The sequence below is a fragment of the Caloenas nicobarica genome, chromosome 2 (assembly GCF_036013445.1).
Source record: "Caloenas nicobarica isolate bCalNic1 chromosome 2, bCalNic1.hap1, whole genome shotgun sequence".
Classification (NCBI taxonomy): Eukaryota; Metazoa; Chordata; class Aves; order Columbiformes; family Columbidae; genus Caloenas; species Caloenas nicobarica.
Window position 1 is genome coordinate 105,987,924 of NC_088246.1, and position 17,321 is coordinate 106,005,244.

Genomic DNA, 17,321 nt, shown 5'->3' on the forward strand with positions numbered 1-17,321 from the left:
AAGACCCAACACCCTTCAAGGTTATTTCTAAACTACTAATGAAAGTGCAACCTTCAAAGAAAGTAAATTCAGACTAACAAATAGGCCAATGGTATTTTTGTCCATTGTTTAAGCTTTATACAACACAAACTCTGAGTTTGCTAAACTGGTGTCTCCCACGAGGCACGGAGTATTCTCACAACCCTTACCACATTCTGCTTGCAATACAATCGCTCTGAGGCTGATGGCCTGCTTTCCAAAAATAAAATTCAAAGCAAAGTACATTTGGCAAACTGCAAAGGTCAGAACTACAACCAGTCACCTAAAATAGAGATAAAACATCTGATTTTTGTCCAAGTTCAGATTTTTTTCAGTACCTAAGCATAAGCAACTCCTCCAAAAATCAGCAGGAGTTGCAAGTACTCAGAGCAGACTAAGAGAGTCAGGTTCCTTAAGACAGATGAGCACCCTATACTGAAAAAGTTTTTCATCAAAACCCTTTTCCCTTCACATACACAGAGCTGCCTATTCTAGGAAGTACCAAAATTTCAGAGGGTTTTGTTTTTTTCTTTTCTAATTAAAAACTCCTCTGTAGCCCTTAGCCTTATTTTTGCATATAAAAGCAGAAGTACTTAGTGTTAGCAGATCTGTACCAATGAACTGTACTCTACCTCCTGGCTATACCTCATGGCTACACCTTCACCTACCTTCTTAGTCATGTTCTAGAACTGTCCATCATTAGCTCACAGAATCATGCTGAATAAAATGCTGCAATAACCTCTTTCTGGACATCGTGAGAAGTGCATGAACAATCACAGTATCCCTCTGCATCACATAAGGAGCTTGCACCAAGGGAAATCTAACTACAGATTCTAGCAACTTGGATAGCGGTTCTAGCCATCGTGGAAGGGAAATTCTTATTTATTCTTGATTAAGATACCCTACTGTGCAGAAGCAGTTTCAGATGCAGGATGAATTGGGCCAGAAAGTCAGGCCCAGGTTTTCCCTCTTCAAGACAGTTGCTTACTCCACTGGGATGAGAAAACATACCCTTTCTCCAGGTTCTGCCACCTCAGAGAACCACCTCACCCAGAAAAATAAATGTATTCCACACTACTTAAGTACCTTACACAGTCTTGTTGAATATACATAAATCATAACATTAGAAGTATCCTAAAAGGAGGTCTGAATAACATTTTTTTGTCTTTTTTTTAAACCAAAGTCATTTTTTTCTGAAGTAAAAATTAAAACTTCAAGTGACTTAGTACCTTGTACTGATGAAGAAACTTTACAATTTCCCATTACTAGTACATAAACCAATGTCATTTTTAAAGAGACAAATAAACACTGAAGAGTCTTTCAAACAATGGCAGTCAAAAGTTAGTACAACACAGAAGCAACTTAATCCACAAAGTTAAAAAAATATCCAATTTTCTGAAAAGCTAATAGTACATGGAAAGTGATTCATTATGGTGGATTTATTTGGTACATTCTGAAGTGAGAAAAAAAATCACTTCTGATGGATACAAGACAGAATTTAAACTGCCTTTCAACAATTGATCTGAAAATAAATTCAAGTATTCTTTTTGTTTGAAAAGTCTATTCCCTCACTATTTCTACTTAAATAAGTGTTTATCATAAAATTACCAGCTTTAATAATATTTTATAAGTACACAAGCTCCCTGCATCTTCATTTTTTAAGCACTCCATTATTTTAAGCTCCTCTAAATACAATCAAATTTGGAGGGGCTGAGGGATGGAAACGCTCATGCGGATTGAAGTTTCAGTCACCCTTCCAAAACTCTAAGCACTGAAAGACAGATTATTTAAACAGATACACTCACATGTTCACCTTGATGAACCGATACCTAAGTAAACAATAATACAATATTTAAAGCTACACTACTGATTCTGAAATCAGTTTCAGACTCTTCAGAATCAGAAAATGAGTTTCATGCAAGACGGCTACAAAAGAGTCACGTACTATCAGGTTTCTTAGGAGCACAGCATGCAAAAACAAGACTGAAGAAGGCTCATAATTACGTTCTCTCTTCTACTATTAAAACTCCAAATTATTTTTATTGCAATCCTTATTTCAATATTCTATTTCCAGGATCTCCAGCATTTTATTTCCTCCCTCGGACTCTATGAGATACATAAGCAAGCCTGTCAACTGCTAAACAAAGTTATAACAGTTTTAAAGCTTTCTGAAAGAATAAAACCTTAAGAAAGACATTTGAACACTATCCTTCTCAACTGTCATGATTCTTTAAAGTGAATATTCCTCACTTAGAGAAACTTAGTACCTGTATCAAACCACATACAGGAATATTAGGTTAGGATCACTGTCAACCTCAAATCCAACCAATTTTATACATGAAATGTCAAACGAGACTGGCTACTGAAGGTCAGTCTTTCATAGTCAGCAACACAGATCCAATCAGTGAAACAGAAAGCAGGGTTTATTTTACAGACAAGCTAGCACAACACAACAAATCACAAGGAAAGAGAAAAAGAAAAAAAAAAAAGGGGGGAGGGGGAAGACTTCCTTCTTTTCCTTCTTTCTGTTTAAAGATCAGGGGATCTTCAGTCAGATGAGCGCCCAAGAGGAAAGCTCTTTCCTCACAGAGTACTTCTTGTAATTAAGCAGCCACCCCTGGAAGACACTCTGGCAGCAGAACCTGGATCAGCAGCACAGCAGTCCCACTGGGCACCTGCCCTCGCAGACAGCATGGCTGCTCCTCCAAGGTCTTAGGACCTGCTGCAGAGAATAATCCAACTTCTGCATTTGGGAAAGCGAGAAAGTAAAACACATTTTATTTAAAGTATTTCCATCCCCACTTTCACTGGGAGAAGGCCCAATAAGAACAAAGAGTAAACTAATTATCTTCTTTATGATTTAGAGCCTACCCATATATGGGAAACAGGCCACACAGCTGTGCTCACAGTACTGTCGAATAAAGCAAGGTAAAACATCTGTACAGAGAGTATTATCTCTGTCTAACCTCACAGAATTACTTTATTTCTCTTAAAGCAGAAGGTGAAACGTTAAATAGGTTTTCTGAATTGACAGTCCTTTTAAGTCCAAGGGGTGCTTTCACAAAAGCATGCACATTAACACTGCACAACTAGTGCACTGACCAGAATGGGAACAGAATTTTGACTGCATGGGCAAAGTTGCTTAACCATATTTTTTTTATGAAATCCTGATTTGTCAGAATAACACCTTTTTAGGGGACTATACCAGTTCTGCTAAAGCTTACTCTACATGCAAATTTTCTAATTTTCGGTCAAAACCAGGGAGACTCTTAATTATTCATTATTAAGATTAGGAACTTCTCTTCCCTCTACTCCTACACTATGATCCCCTGCAGATAGAAATGTCTCACTACCCCAACCAGCAAATCTGATGGAGGATATTTTAGCTAAAGTTTTTAGAAAGACACTGTTTGTCCTGATGCACGCTGGAAGACTTTCAGTTTTGGGTATGTTTGGGTTTGTTTTGGGTTTGGTTTTTTGGTTTTTGGTTTGGTTTTTTTTTTTGGCTGTGTGTGTTTGTTTGTTGTTTGGGTTTTTTCTTAATAATGTTCCACAGAAGTAGAAAATAATTTTCCACACAGCCCTAAACAATCTGATTTTGCTAATATTCAGTCCCAGCCCAGCAAAGATTAATGAACTGTGATCAGTCATTTAAAACAATAGGACTGCTCATTGTACATCATGTTTATCTTGCAAATGAAGAATTGGGGCCTTACACTGAGCAACTTCACCTTGGTGTATAAATTCTTGCATGCAGGATCAAAGATAAAGTTTTCACTGTCTATATGAAGTTAATGTGCTCTATGAGATTTACACAAACTCCAAGCCCTTAAGATAGCTTTCTCCAGAGCAAGGTCAAATTTCTGCAGGCAGGAGTATAGAAGCCCAGCTGCACAAGCTAGCTAAGCTTGAGAGTTCAAACATGAAAGAAATAGTCATGTACATGCACACTGACTGTTTTTTCTCCTGTTCTCTCTGACACAAATTTAAACTTACATACACTATAAATAAAATGAAAACCTGTATCAGCCCAATTTAAAAAGAGAATAGACACATTTTTTCAGTGCAGATACAGAGAATTTCTGTTCCTGTTTTCCATGTCAAACAACATCTAAAACACAGCAGATTCCAAAAAGCACTTCTTTTTGTAATACACAGGACATTTGAGTCAGTATTGGGGTAACAACTTCCCTTCACAGTCTTCTTTTGAGATTAGACTGCAAATAAGACTAGTGCCTTGGTCAGTATAGATTTTCTTTTATCCCTTCTAGCAAAGGACTGCAGAATATTTACATTTAAGTGTTTTCCCAAGTAACTAGATTCTTTGCACAAAATCATGCCAAAGGCCTATTTCAAGTCCTTTATTACTTCTCATCATTACTTACTACTAAACAACAGTTATCTTTCTTTCAATAGCCAAGAAGAGGAGAAAAGTCAATGTTTCAGAGAACACTGGATCAGCATTCATTTGTCTCTGCCTTCCACTGAAGAGAGAACAGGGAGGGGAAGGGGGGAGGGGGGGTGGAAAAGCCACCAGGCACCTACCTTACACAGAGCCAGAATTAAGAACTTACGCATAACCTGGCGACTCGTACCTCCGAATGCACAAACCAACTATTCTGGAGTCAGTCTCCTTGGGCTGACCAAAATTCCTGCCTGGAAAACTTGCCCATCGCGGGTTTCACCTAAACCAGTATGTCTGCACAAACAGCTTCTGTTAGTGAATCCAGCGAGAATTCCTCACTCACCCAGTTCCCACCAGCTCCTGAATGAAGAGTGTCGTCCTGACAAGCTGCCTACCCTGTTTTTGGAGTAGCTTCCACAAATCTCATGCTGGAAGGCACACCTTCTGTAATCAAAAACCTTTACCTGATGACATTCATTTTCATTTCTCTATTTCAATTATTAAACCTTCTAATCTGATACCAGATTACCAACCAAAAGGGATTCCAAGGGTATTAAAACCTATTATTGATGCCAAAAACACAGTCAACTTTATAGCTTGTAACTGTCTGGTCTTGTAGCACTTACTGAGGCAAAGTCGGGGAAGACAGGGTTCCCTAAATGAGGAACAACAAAAAAAAAAAAAAAATCAAGCTTGACCATTGTATCAGAGACATCTTGGGATCAAATAAACATGCTTCAGAAACGTCTGGAGTAGCCTACTGATTTGTTCTCAACCTTTTTGAGGAATGCAGACTGCTTTAGAGAAGGAAAAACAATTACCTACTCAAGACTCCTACAAACTGCTGTTTTAGCACATTTACCAGAGAACGTCAAGATTAATTAAGAATAAAACTACTCAAGAGAAACAGAGATCACACGCTGTAAAAGTAAGCCTGACTGGAACCTCACCTTCCAATAATTTTATCACCAAATGTAGCACTTCATGTATTGTTTTAAGTTATACGGAATATCCTTCAGGAACAATACCAAAGCTTTTAAGTCTGCAATCTCAAATCCTAAAATCAATTCATCTGCTAGCTGCATTTACTTCATTAATTCAAGACCACCAAATCTTACACAACTCCTCTTACAGATCAGTATCATATACCATCCAAGTTGAATAATACAAATACAGTTGCTGATTATACACTGCACTGGGAAGCAAAGAAAAAGATCACATATTTGTATGATTTAGCTAACAATACACATAGGTTCATTTTCATTGTTAATGTTTTTTAACTAAAGACCACTTAATGAACTCTTAAAAAAAAAAAAGCCACCAAAAAACAAACAAAAAACACAAAATACAAAACCACCCACAAAACAAAACCACCAAACTAACATCTACTATTTACACCTGCCAGAGAAAACAGCTCTTTTCCAGAACTGTTTCACAGCAGTCTACAGAAAAATTATTTGGTGTTTACAACAAAAAAACCCACATAATTTACAAACCTGAGATTTTGAGAACTGCCAGCGTACTACACTTAGTAGATTACAAAAGAAAATGTTTCAGAGACGACAGGAAGCCTCTGGTGCTCTATGTGCTCTATATATATGCAATAGTAAGCAATGTTTGGAGAGTAGCACCTGGATAGAAATGCATATATATTGCATCCTTACGTTGGGGTTACCTGCAAGCAAAGATATTTTTTCATATTCCTCCAGAGATTTAAAGACAGAGGCACAAAAACTCAGCCAATGTTCCTGCATTCATGCTACACAAATACTTATGTTTAACTTGCACAGTTTTCTTGGTGATTTAGCAACCAAGGAACAATTTTTTAGGTAACATGTGGCTTACATCCTTGTCATAAATGAAGACAACTGAATTTCTCAGAGTTCAAAGTATTATGTGAACTGTTAAGGACACACAAAAGGGCCCATAATTTTCAGAGTATTTTATCTTAATATCTTCCAGAAGAAAATTTCATGACAGATAATAGTCTAATTTTTTTTTTAAATAAAAATATCTAAAGATGGGTCCTTAAATCCATATTAGACTAACAAATAGAAATAAGATTTGCAAAGCCATACACCTCAAAACTTGGTGAAATTATCTGGAGTTGCAGATGCTTATTGTTTGCATGTCTGTACATGACAAAAGCAGGAGTCAGAAGATCACAAAAATTGGTACAAGAAAAAATTCGGAGCAACTTTTATTTAAGAGAACTTAAGAAATCAGAGAGCTAGATTTCTAACACTTCGATGCAGAAGTTTTAATTCTCACAATAAGCAGACTAAGTCAGACTCTGCATCACGTTGCCTTTTCAAATTCAGCCAGTGTAGATTCTAGCAAAGTTTGTGTAACCTTCTTTATATATTTGATGTATTACACAACACTTTACATACAGTCAGTTTTCCATTTTCATTCAGGGCAATAATGCAAGGTAAGCTTGTTTTGGTTTTGACCACCAGAAGAGGCTGAAGTAGGTAACATGTTTTTGTTTCAATAGCTTAAGATCATTTAGCTACAGTGGGAAAAAAAAACGACTGCAACAAAAACCCCAAAGCTATGCATTTTTAACTGTTTGTTTCAAAACCAACTGAACTATTTTTAACACAGAAATTTATCCCAACTTACATAGTACAGAGTTTTAATTCAGAAATCAACTATTTCTAGAGGAAAAAGCAAAAATATCAATAAAAAAGGAATCTACTGTGTGTTGTGAATCTTTATCCTCTGCTGTATCAGAAGCACATTTGAGTGGTATGAAGTTGCTTTTTAAACATGGACAGTATTCCATTACAAACACACTCTTCTTGTTAAAAAAAAAATTACTGTATGTAACTTGCCATCTGAAATCGTCAAGGAAAATTTTCAGGCCAGTTTTTTTTTTTAAAGGATACTGCCTTGCCTACTGCTATTACAAACGTATTGAGAGGCACTGGGACAGAGGCTGTAAGAACTTGGGAGCTTTTAATCAGGTTTATCTATTGTCTTATTGTCTTCTGAAGACTGACATGTATTTCCAGGAAAATAAGCATACACAAAGATGGAAAGAAATTAGATTTTGGCAAAAATATAAGGATAAGGAACATTACCAGATATTGTTATTTCTGTTTGTGGGGTTTTTTGGTTTGTTTGGGTTTTTTTATTTGTTCGGTTTGGAGGGTTTTTTAGAGTTAAAAAAAGAAGCAGCTCAAAAGTTCTGTATTTCTTTTCATTTTAATACTTTCTACTACAAAATATACAGTCAAATTGCATAAGAAATCTCTGTTCTGCTTTTCAATCCCAGTCCTAGCCAAATTATACTCAATAAATTTTAGTATTTGCATTCCTAAATTAGGTTACATTTACTTTTATACTACTTCTGTCTTATTTTCTTCCTTGGAGCATCGCAACCACTTGAGCTACCCCCTCTAATTTGTTGCTAACACACATTAAAGCACTATCAACAAAACACTGAGACACACACCACAAGAGAACAGTCTCCTTTATGTTATCACCTCCCTACAACACGTTGTACTACACAAACACTACCAAAATAGTGCTGTGTAGGCCCAGGAGGGCAGTAAAGCAACAGCAAATAAAGCACTTGAGTAAGGAATGACCCTGCACTGTGGCCTCAGTTTTGCCAGCAATAGTGTAGCAAATATGTGATGAACTCAAGGCAATGTCACTGGATGAAGTCGTTCAAATGTTTATGTTCAAATTACTGTATGACTATGAAGATTTCATAAGAAAGAGCAGAAAGAATTAACTTGCTTCCTAAGAAAAACTCTTAATTAAGAGCTCACTCTCTTATTCCAGCCCTTCACTGCGCTAAGGAGAGCAAGGAGATGTAATCTACTTGTAGAACAACGCAAACCAAGTTATCATTTCTTCAAACCATCCCTTTCTAAGAGTAATACAAGGTGTTCAACTGACCTTCACAATCTACGGTCAAAGAAATTAACAGCATAGTATAAATCAATACCTAAGTCTTTTACATTGCAGTATGTCAAGCTCTCAGGAAGTATAGGATTATCCATCATGACTCCTGAATCCATCCAAACACTTTGATGCTGCACATACGCAGTGCGATGAAAAGAGGTTCACAAAAGCCCAGGAAGCACCACAGTGTTTCTTCTTAACTATTCCATAGCCTTGCAGCTTCCCAGGAAGTTGGCAAATGCAGGTATCACTACATAACAGTACACTGTGACCATTCATACTTTTAAGGCTCATTTTCATTGAAATTTAACTTTAAAAAATCTACTTAAATCTGAAAATTTGGATATAGGGAATATGTGTCTGATTAAGCATACAACAGGTGAACCTGCTTTAAGCCATTGCTTAGTTCCAGCCATAGTGCAATGCCACAAAACCAAGAAATACATAATAGGAAGTGAACACTCCATTCAAGTACTGCTTAACACTTCATGAAAATAAGCATTTTGAAAAGCTAAAATTTGCCTTTCATAAGTTACACATAAAACTGTGAGCTATGATTACTTCCTTACTGCAGAAGACTCCAAAAATACCTACACATTCTCCAGTGGTTTAAAGTCTTCTAGCAAAGCTAAGTAATTTATTTCTGTAACTATACTGAAGCTTCCATACTTTCTACAATCCAAGGATGTGTTTATTAACATGAAACAAAAATAGCGCTATTTTTTCCACCCAGAGCAAAATGTAGATGCATTATTCCTGAAACACTTGTGCAGACAGCAGCTCTGTAAGACAGGAGGCCCGCAGCAGGCATTTTTTAACTATAGGTGTATTTCGGGGCTGGACATAGCATAAGCATTCCTGCCAGGCAGTAAAGAGGGGTTGGGACCTAATGGCAAAAGGGCACAAGAATTTTTTTAAGAGAAGCTTTCCCTGACTGGAGTATATTCTGCCACCAATCTTTTTAACAGAGTTACCTACTCCACACACACACACACACACACAAAAGTGTTCCAAACTAAGATGATTTTGAAAACATAGGAAGATGAAAGAATCGAGAAGGCAGAAAGACAGGCAAAGCACCTCAAGTCACAGAAGCATCATTCTCTGCACCTCTTAAAACCTCAGTGTTGTGCAAAGGCTTTTTTCTTAAGCAAACGAGCAGGCATAGGCCAGAAACAGTTGTTTTCTGAGACAAGTGGCACCATTAGGCAAAGAGAACGTAAGAAGCAGCTTGAAGAACAATGAAAGCCAGTAAAGTTTGGGGGGCTTGTGTTGTTTTTCAGCTGAAGTTTCTAAGTGCCGCCTGTCACAGAGAGCAGCCTTTCCCTCGCTTGCCCCTTCGGGAGCCCTTGGGACACCCTCACCTCGCAACAACGCTGCACCCGGTGCCCCGGGGCTCCCCAGCCGCACAAGCCCCTGCAGCGGCTGCCCAAACCGCCACCTCCGGACGCCCGCCCTGCTGGAGACGGGGACCCCTATCCCCCAACCCAAAACTGAAGGCGGGTTCCAGGGCAGGTGGAGGCGGATCAGCCCAATTCAGCTGCCCCCGGTAATGGCACGGGTAGGAGCGGGGTGCATTTGGGCAGCTGCCCAAGGGAAGAGGGGGAGAGGCCGGCGGGCCCCACCGCCACGGCTGGCGGGGGCGAGAGGCCGGCCCCGGTCCCCTCCTGTCACGGCGGGGGCTGGGCAGCGCCTCGGCGGCCCGGGCCCGACAATACTCCTCGCCTGCCCGCCCGCCTTGCAGGCCGCGCCGCGGCCCCGGTGCCACCGCAGGGCCTGGCGCCGCCGCAGGCTCGGGGAGCCGAGCAAACAAAGGGAGAGGAGGCCAGGGCCAGGGCCGCGGCTCGGGAGGAGGGCGGCGGGCACCCGCGAACCACGCCGTCGCCATCCGCCGGCTCTCCCTCCGCCCCACCAGCCCTCCGCGGCCACCGGGGAAAGGGACAGGGAGAGATGGCCCGCGGCGCGCCCGTTGCTCCGGGGACGCTCACCCAGCGGAGGCCGCGGTGTCCCGCTTCCAGCGCGGGCCTCTCCCCGGGCACCTCGGCGGCGCGGCCGGGCCTGCGCCGGCATCCGGGCTCGGCGGCGAGCAGCCTCGCGGCGCGGCGGAGCGGGACTCACCGAGGAGGAGGAGCTGGCGCTGCTGTTGCTCTTGCGGGGCCCGGCCCGGCTTCGGCTCCAACTCCCTCCCTCGCCGTGCCGCCGCCTCCCTGTTCCTGGCGCCGCTGCCGCTTCCTCCGCCTCCTCTGCCCCCACCCCTCCGTCCTCGGAGGGGCGCAGGGGGGCGGCCGGCCCGCGATGGCTGCTGCCTGCGGCAGGCACGGCTCCGGCGCCCCCGCGTACAGCCCGGCGGGGGCAGCGGGGCCCGGGGCACCCCTGCTCCGTCCCTCCGCCCTCCTGCTTGACCCAGCCGCGCCCGCCGCCCGGCCGCCGCCACCAGCCCCGGGGCGACTGGACCCTTTCCCTTCCCCGGGTCTGGGCGCGTTTCCCCGGGCTCGTCCCCGCTTGGCGGCCGCGGGACACTTGGTGGGGGGGGCGGCCGGGGTTCGCGCTGGGAGGGAGGAAGGGGCCAGGGGCTAACAAAGCCCAAGCGCCTCCCTCCTCCAGCCCAGTTTTCCACAGCTCCCCTTAGCTACCGAAGCTGATACATAAAGTTCACAAGGAGCAACTCCCGTTTATTTGTTTTCACGAGGAGCATCGCCTCGCCGGTATCGCACCGTCGGGGCCACCCCCAGCCTCTCCCCGCCCAGAGCGGGGGCGACGGGCCCGGCCCGGCCCGGCCCGCGGCCGCCTCGCCGGGAGGCGCCGCCGATGGGCGCTCCCCACTGGGCCCGCGCCGCGCTGGGCAGGGCAGGGAGGGGGTGGGGTCGGGTCGGGTCTGGTCTGCCCTCCCCTCCCTTCTCCTCCCTTCATCTTCGCTTACACCTCCCTTGGCGTGAACGCGATGCGCGAGAGGAGGCGTTAGTTTTGTGTTTTAATTTCGCCTCACAGATCGCCACGAGAAAAGTGCCGCTAAACTTCAGCCGCATCAGCTGTGCTACAGCAGCTTCAGGCAAGCAGGCTGTTTGCTTGCTTGCCGGTCTCTTTTTTTAAAAAATGCTAAATCGAGAGCAACAAAACAATTCTTAATTTAAGATGTGTGAGACTGATGGAAGCAACTAGCAGGGGGCGAAGAATTAAAATCTGTGAAAAACATGGGTCTCAAAAGTTGTCACAAGTCATATTTGCTCACTGATGTAAGGTTAGTAAAATACTACCCTCATTTCCTGCTTGTGGTATGTAACTGATGCAAATCAAGAACCTGATTTGCAAAGATCTGCATAATTTGCTTACCTATGTAATCTCATGAGAGTCCCTGAGATTATATGTCTGACTCATACAACTATTTAAATGATTTTAAGGTTAAAAAGAAATTGCTAAAACTCACAAGGTTATGAGAATATTCATGTACATTCTTCATGAACTCTTCTACTGAGATCAAAGGTGTTGGTGGGTTGAGGTCAGTGAATTGCTTAATTGCCAAAGTTATTCGAGGTCAGAATGTGTCCTGATGGCATTTACATTTTTATATCTCAGGCATTTACTGAGAGTTAAAGGCTTTTCTTGAGACTCATCCAAGAGTCATAGGCTTCTTTATGTGTTTGATCAACTTCAGTTGCTGTCAGGCCAGGACCATTTTGTAAGGCGATGACTCTAATAAGAGTTGCAAAACGAGAATTATTTTTTTCAAATACAAAGTTTGGCTTTTTCAGATATAACATATCTGGAGTGATTTATGGTTTTGTTAAGTGTTTTAAATTAAAACTGTTTGTTTTACGATTATGATTGCATGTTATCAGTGGTATAACAAACAAAGTTAAGAATAGCTCCAAGTGGATGATTTCAGAAACCTTATGGAGTTTCCCTCTTGCTTGTAAAACCAATACTGTCAGTATGAAAAATACAAGTGGCTTTCTAGATTGGCAGTGGTGTTCAAAGAAAGAAAATAAAATTGCAATAAATAACAAAAAACTAACTTTTTTTCAGCATAGTAGATTCCTCCTTTCCTAGATAAACCATTGGGAGCTTAGCAACCTAATCCAAAAGGGGACCAAAAGAAGGCCAGATAAGAAAGGAAGGCCCTGACTGGGAAAGTTTCAGTTTAATTCTCATAAAGTTCTGTCAGTTTCTCAAACGAGGTTTGGTTTGCTTTTATAGTATGTGTGTGTATGTTCTACCTTCTTCTCGGGCCTCCTTTTCCTTTGGATACAAGCGTTTAAAAAAGTAATTATTTTCAGGTTCCAGCTGGTATGCTTGATTGATGCATGTACCTAACATTAATTTAAGCAGTGTCTTCAGCAGCAGTTGCAGGACAATAGCAGCCACATGTGAAGAAACCAACTGGGCTAAAAATGCTTTTCTGCCTTCAGCCAGCTTTTACCATAGGCAGCTTTTGCAATAGGCTATACTGCATGTGACACAAAACAAAAAAATTGCCCCTAGGAATCTTATTCTACAGCCCCCTACACTATTAAAATAACATTGTTTCTGGATGATGAAGTTTTCCAGCCTGTGTGTGGACTGAAGGTTTCTCCCTGTCTGTAACTGCCTCCTTGTCGCTCTGTTACCAATCAAACGGCTTAGCTTATTGCAGAAATGGCACTGATAGACAATCCAACAGAGTGGGAGGAAAATAATCCAAAAAAATCAGTTTCTATTTCCCCCAAGAGTTTGTCTTCTGTACCTTAACTTTCTTCTCCCTAGGAATGCCGCTAACTAAATATGTCTTGAATTAGGATCACTACTAAAAGCAGTGACCTTCCTCATCTTGTCTCTGTGTCTCCTTCCATCCTCCTGGCCATATGCTCCTTTCATTTTCTTTATAGTGGCTCATTGGACCTCTCTTAGCCAGCTCGGGTAGCTGAATCTCTTGAAGTTCATTTGCCTAACAATAAATCATGACATAAAGTAGAATAAGTGTCTTATTTTTCACTTCCATCATTTAGAAACGGTCATCTGTTGCTGTAAGAGTTCACAAGAACAGCATTTTCAGATTGCTAGCATTAAGCAGTTTGTGAGAAGTCAAAGTCTTTTAAGACAGGCATGCAAACTGAATAAACAAAACCAAACAATACTTTCCAGCTGGATTAGTAGCTGATGTAGTTCAACTTGTTATCAGTCAAGTATCGCAGCCCACACAAATAGAAGAAGTAGTTTGCACATTTGGAGTGGTGGTAGAAAGGGGGAGGAGGATCAGGAATTGTGACCTTCTCTATAGGCTACCAGAGTGCTGTTGGCTTATCTCAGCCTTAACATACAGCTTCATGTTCTGGATAGATTTTTTCCATCCAAATGTGTCAGCAAACAGCCATGTCCCAGTGAGAGCAATAGTTTATTAACAAGGGTGAACTCATCTAAGTGTCCTATGGGCAGTGGCAACTTGGATGTCAGATGAAGAGGGTGTTAGCAGGATCACTCAAAGAAAAAATATTCTTGGCTTAAAAACGCGTATCAAACTAAATGGAGGAGTTCATACAGTCAGACATCTTGTTTCAGTGCTCTCTGCATATATCACCTATTTGATTTGCCTCACAGTTGCTAGCTTTTGTTCAAAATGATGAGGACTAGAAATTTGGGATTAGTAATACAAAATGAAGATCTTTTGTATCTGAAATCCTTATATGTGTGAACTTCTAAAATCAGGAGATCCAGATCCAGTCCTAATTACTTTGACTGAGGTCTGCATGTTGATGAGTTCCATATTTTCATATGCTTATGTCTTTTTTTCTCCTTTATTATACTCACAAGTGTGATTAGAAATCATTTCCTAACTTTTGGGTCTGATTTGTGTATATACAAATCTGTAGTTCAGAAAGACAGGTCAGAAACCTTAATTATGAGTGTTGCTTGACAACAAAGATGATGTTATACCTACCATATCCATTTTTTATCTTATTGCTGCCTACCTGCCTGGCACGTGTTACATTGATCCTGTAACAACGACTCTCCTCCTGGCTCTTTGGCCTGAATTGCAGTGGGAGTTTAATGCCTTTTTCTTCTTACTGCTTTTTGCAGGCATGTAACCGTATGTGATTAATTATACTTCGAGGACACAAATGTCTTTTATTCTACTTCTGTTAAACATAATTCAAAAAAGGCATTTGTTATCATTATATTCAAATTTTCAAATTGCTGTAGTGCTTTACAGGAACTTCGTCTTTTAGACAGTAGATGTTCACATGGCCTTGGAAAATCATAGACTTTAAGGAAAGTAATATATACAAAATTGCTGTAGATTGCTGGTCAATTTTGGTAACTGTGGCCTAATTTTCTGTGGGTTTGTTTGTTTTTTTTAATTCCTGTAGTCCTTTTTTATTATATGTATATTATTTAGTCTTGTATTTTTATTTTTATGATGTTATATATTTATATTCCTATATTATAATATGTATTAGAAATGTTTCTACATCACATCATCACATTCAGCAGTTTTTGGACACTGTAGCAACTTACGGTTTAGTTTTTTTCAGAGATTCTTGCACATTTTCTGTTAGTAAATTTTATTTCCATCATAGCTGTTAATTTATGCAAATATTTTCAAAGTTGGAGGTTTTTTTCCTTTTTTTTTTTTTGAGGGATTTTCCTCCACCCACTTTAATAGTAATGTTAAAAAAACCCACCACCAAAACAATGTGAAGTATGCAGGAAGTCCTTTCACACTCCCCATTTGTCTGAGTTTGGAGTTAAATTTACATTATGTACTGTCATTACTGAAATCAGTTTAAAGTATAAATGTATAAATCATAACTACCATGGATAAACGATCCATAACACATACATATAAATCATGTATCACATCAGGGTAGTGCTATTGCTTCTAGTTCATACTGTGGTTATGTTGTGATATTTGGTATCTTTATCTGTTATGCTTATGCCTAATAAAAATAGTGCTTATTTACTCAGAATTTTTCTAATTTACACCTATTTTTGAGTGCCACTCTCACATGTTTAATTTCGTTTCAAGAGGAAACATACTTAAAAATGATTGATGAGTACTTCCGAAATTAAGATTTTAAAATCCATTACAGTTTTCTGCTGTTCATTTTTTAGTGAGAGCATAGCTCAATATTTTCTTAGATCAAGGTTCTCTAACAATTGTATTATGGTAGACAACAGAGTATAGCAAAATGACGTTTCTCATAACAGCCCAAGAAGACTAACTTCTAATCTGCTGAGTAACAGAGAAAGGGAGGAGTCATTTTAATTGTCTGTGGAGCAGAAGCTGCATAAAGTCAGGGTAAATTTGGCCTCACAAATGGATTTCTTTTAAAATTGGGGAAATAATAGATAAGATTTCTGGTCCTCAAAGACACACAATAAATCATGATGCAGTGACTAGCTCTATATACAGCTAGGTTAACCTATGCATCTTACTCATTGATTGTCCATATTGCCTGTACATGCACTTGTAAACTAGCTCACATCTGCAGTGAATCATGTAGATTTGGAGGTGCAGAAAGACAAGCCAAGTGGAGAACTTGTCGCAGCTCAGATCTCATCTGTACCACCAGTCTGAATTTCTTGGCATAGTGGATTTTAACCTGGAGTAGGACAAAGCTATCAAAGACTAATATACATATATACATACATATATATATATATATGAACTCTGTACTCTCAAAGCCAATGCACTGGTGTACATGTAGGCTTGTTTTATCTACGTGTCCATACTAGTTCATCAAAATAATATATATAGAAAGCTATGGTTACATATTTTTCTGTAACAGAAGAGCAGAAACCTCACAGACTCTTCCTTCTTTAACCTGTAAAGTTTATTCCATTAAAATGTGAAAGTAAATGTCCAGTAAGAATTTTTATTCTGGTACCTGCATTAGACCCTTTTTAAAAAAGATATATCTCTTTTTATTTGGAACATTACATTCTCCTCTGCAGTCAAATTAATTCTATTTATATTCTTTATTGTTCTTTACAATGCAGCTCATGGGCTTGGTTTTGTAGCCCTTAAGTGTTCTGAACTGCCTCAAGGAGTATAGAACTCACAACAAGGCAATCATTTTGGAGAGCAATTGCTGAAGACAAACCAAAACAACTCCAGATGTCACTTTACAATACTTAAAACATTCTGAACTCTTGGTTATGAGTTTGCCATAGATTTGGAGGATCAAATGAGATTTGTGTTATTTGACTGAGATTGTGGCAAAGGCATGTGTTGCTCGGTGTCTCTCTGTTTCCTGGTTTCCCTGTCTGGAGGGTGAAACTGATAAAGAAAAAGTTGCTGCTGAATTATTTTTTCAGGGTAGAGTTAATGACAAAAGTGTGCCCCAAATTTTTCAAATACAAACCCAGTTAATTAAACAATTTTATTTGTCAGAAGTTTATTTTTCTTAAGTAGCACTGCTTAAAAGGAGAAGCAGTAGTAGTTTACTTTGTCATCTTTAAGGGGGACTAGAGGATGGAATAAGACAGTGAAAAAGAGTTAGATGATTACTTACTCTTTACTTTTTCACAGGGAAATATATTTTTGAAAACTCGAGAAGTAATATTATTTCTGCATTTTTCTCCAGCCAGCTCCTGTCAGAGTAATATGAGGACTAAGCACACAGCTGTAGCTAGAAATTTATTAAACTAACTAAAAATAAAACTTGGTTAGACAGCAAGAAACATACCTTCATAGACCACATAAAAGAGAGCAAATTAAAGTGTAGGTATGAAGTCAGAATGTTCACTACAAAGGATTATATTAAATTAAAAAATGTCTAAAACCAGTAGTAGCACGTGTGCCTAGAAATTAATGTTGTTCTACTTTCAGTGTAACAACTAACTCTTCCTCTTGGCTTTAAAGTTGCAGCCATTTCCTTAGTTATGAAAAAGCAAGTCAAACGAGTTCTTTTCAGTCTTCTTCTTAAGAATGTGCTTTTAAAAACATGCATAAAACCATTAAAAAATACTTGGTTCATGGGCAGAAGCATACTAAAAGCAAACA

The 17,321-nt window shown here is 40.1% G+C and overlaps 1 protein-coding gene across 2 annotated transcripts in view; it reads right to left on the reverse strand.

The window, feature by feature from the left end:
• Positions 1–10,713, reverse strand: part of SOCS6 (suppressor of cytokine signaling 6) — a 28,281-nt gene extending 17,568 nt beyond the window's left edge. Inside the window, exon 1 of one of the 2 annotated variants that reach the window (XM_065630145.1) lies at positions 10,460–10,713. The gene's annotated coding sequence lies outside the window, so the exon portion shown is untranslated. Of the gene's footprint in view, positions 1–10,329; positions 10,420–10,459 lie in introns of those variants that run through there. The other variant, XM_065630146.1, reaches the window with a different exon arrangement.
• Between the last annotated feature and the right edge of the window lie 6,608 nt (positions 10,714–17,321).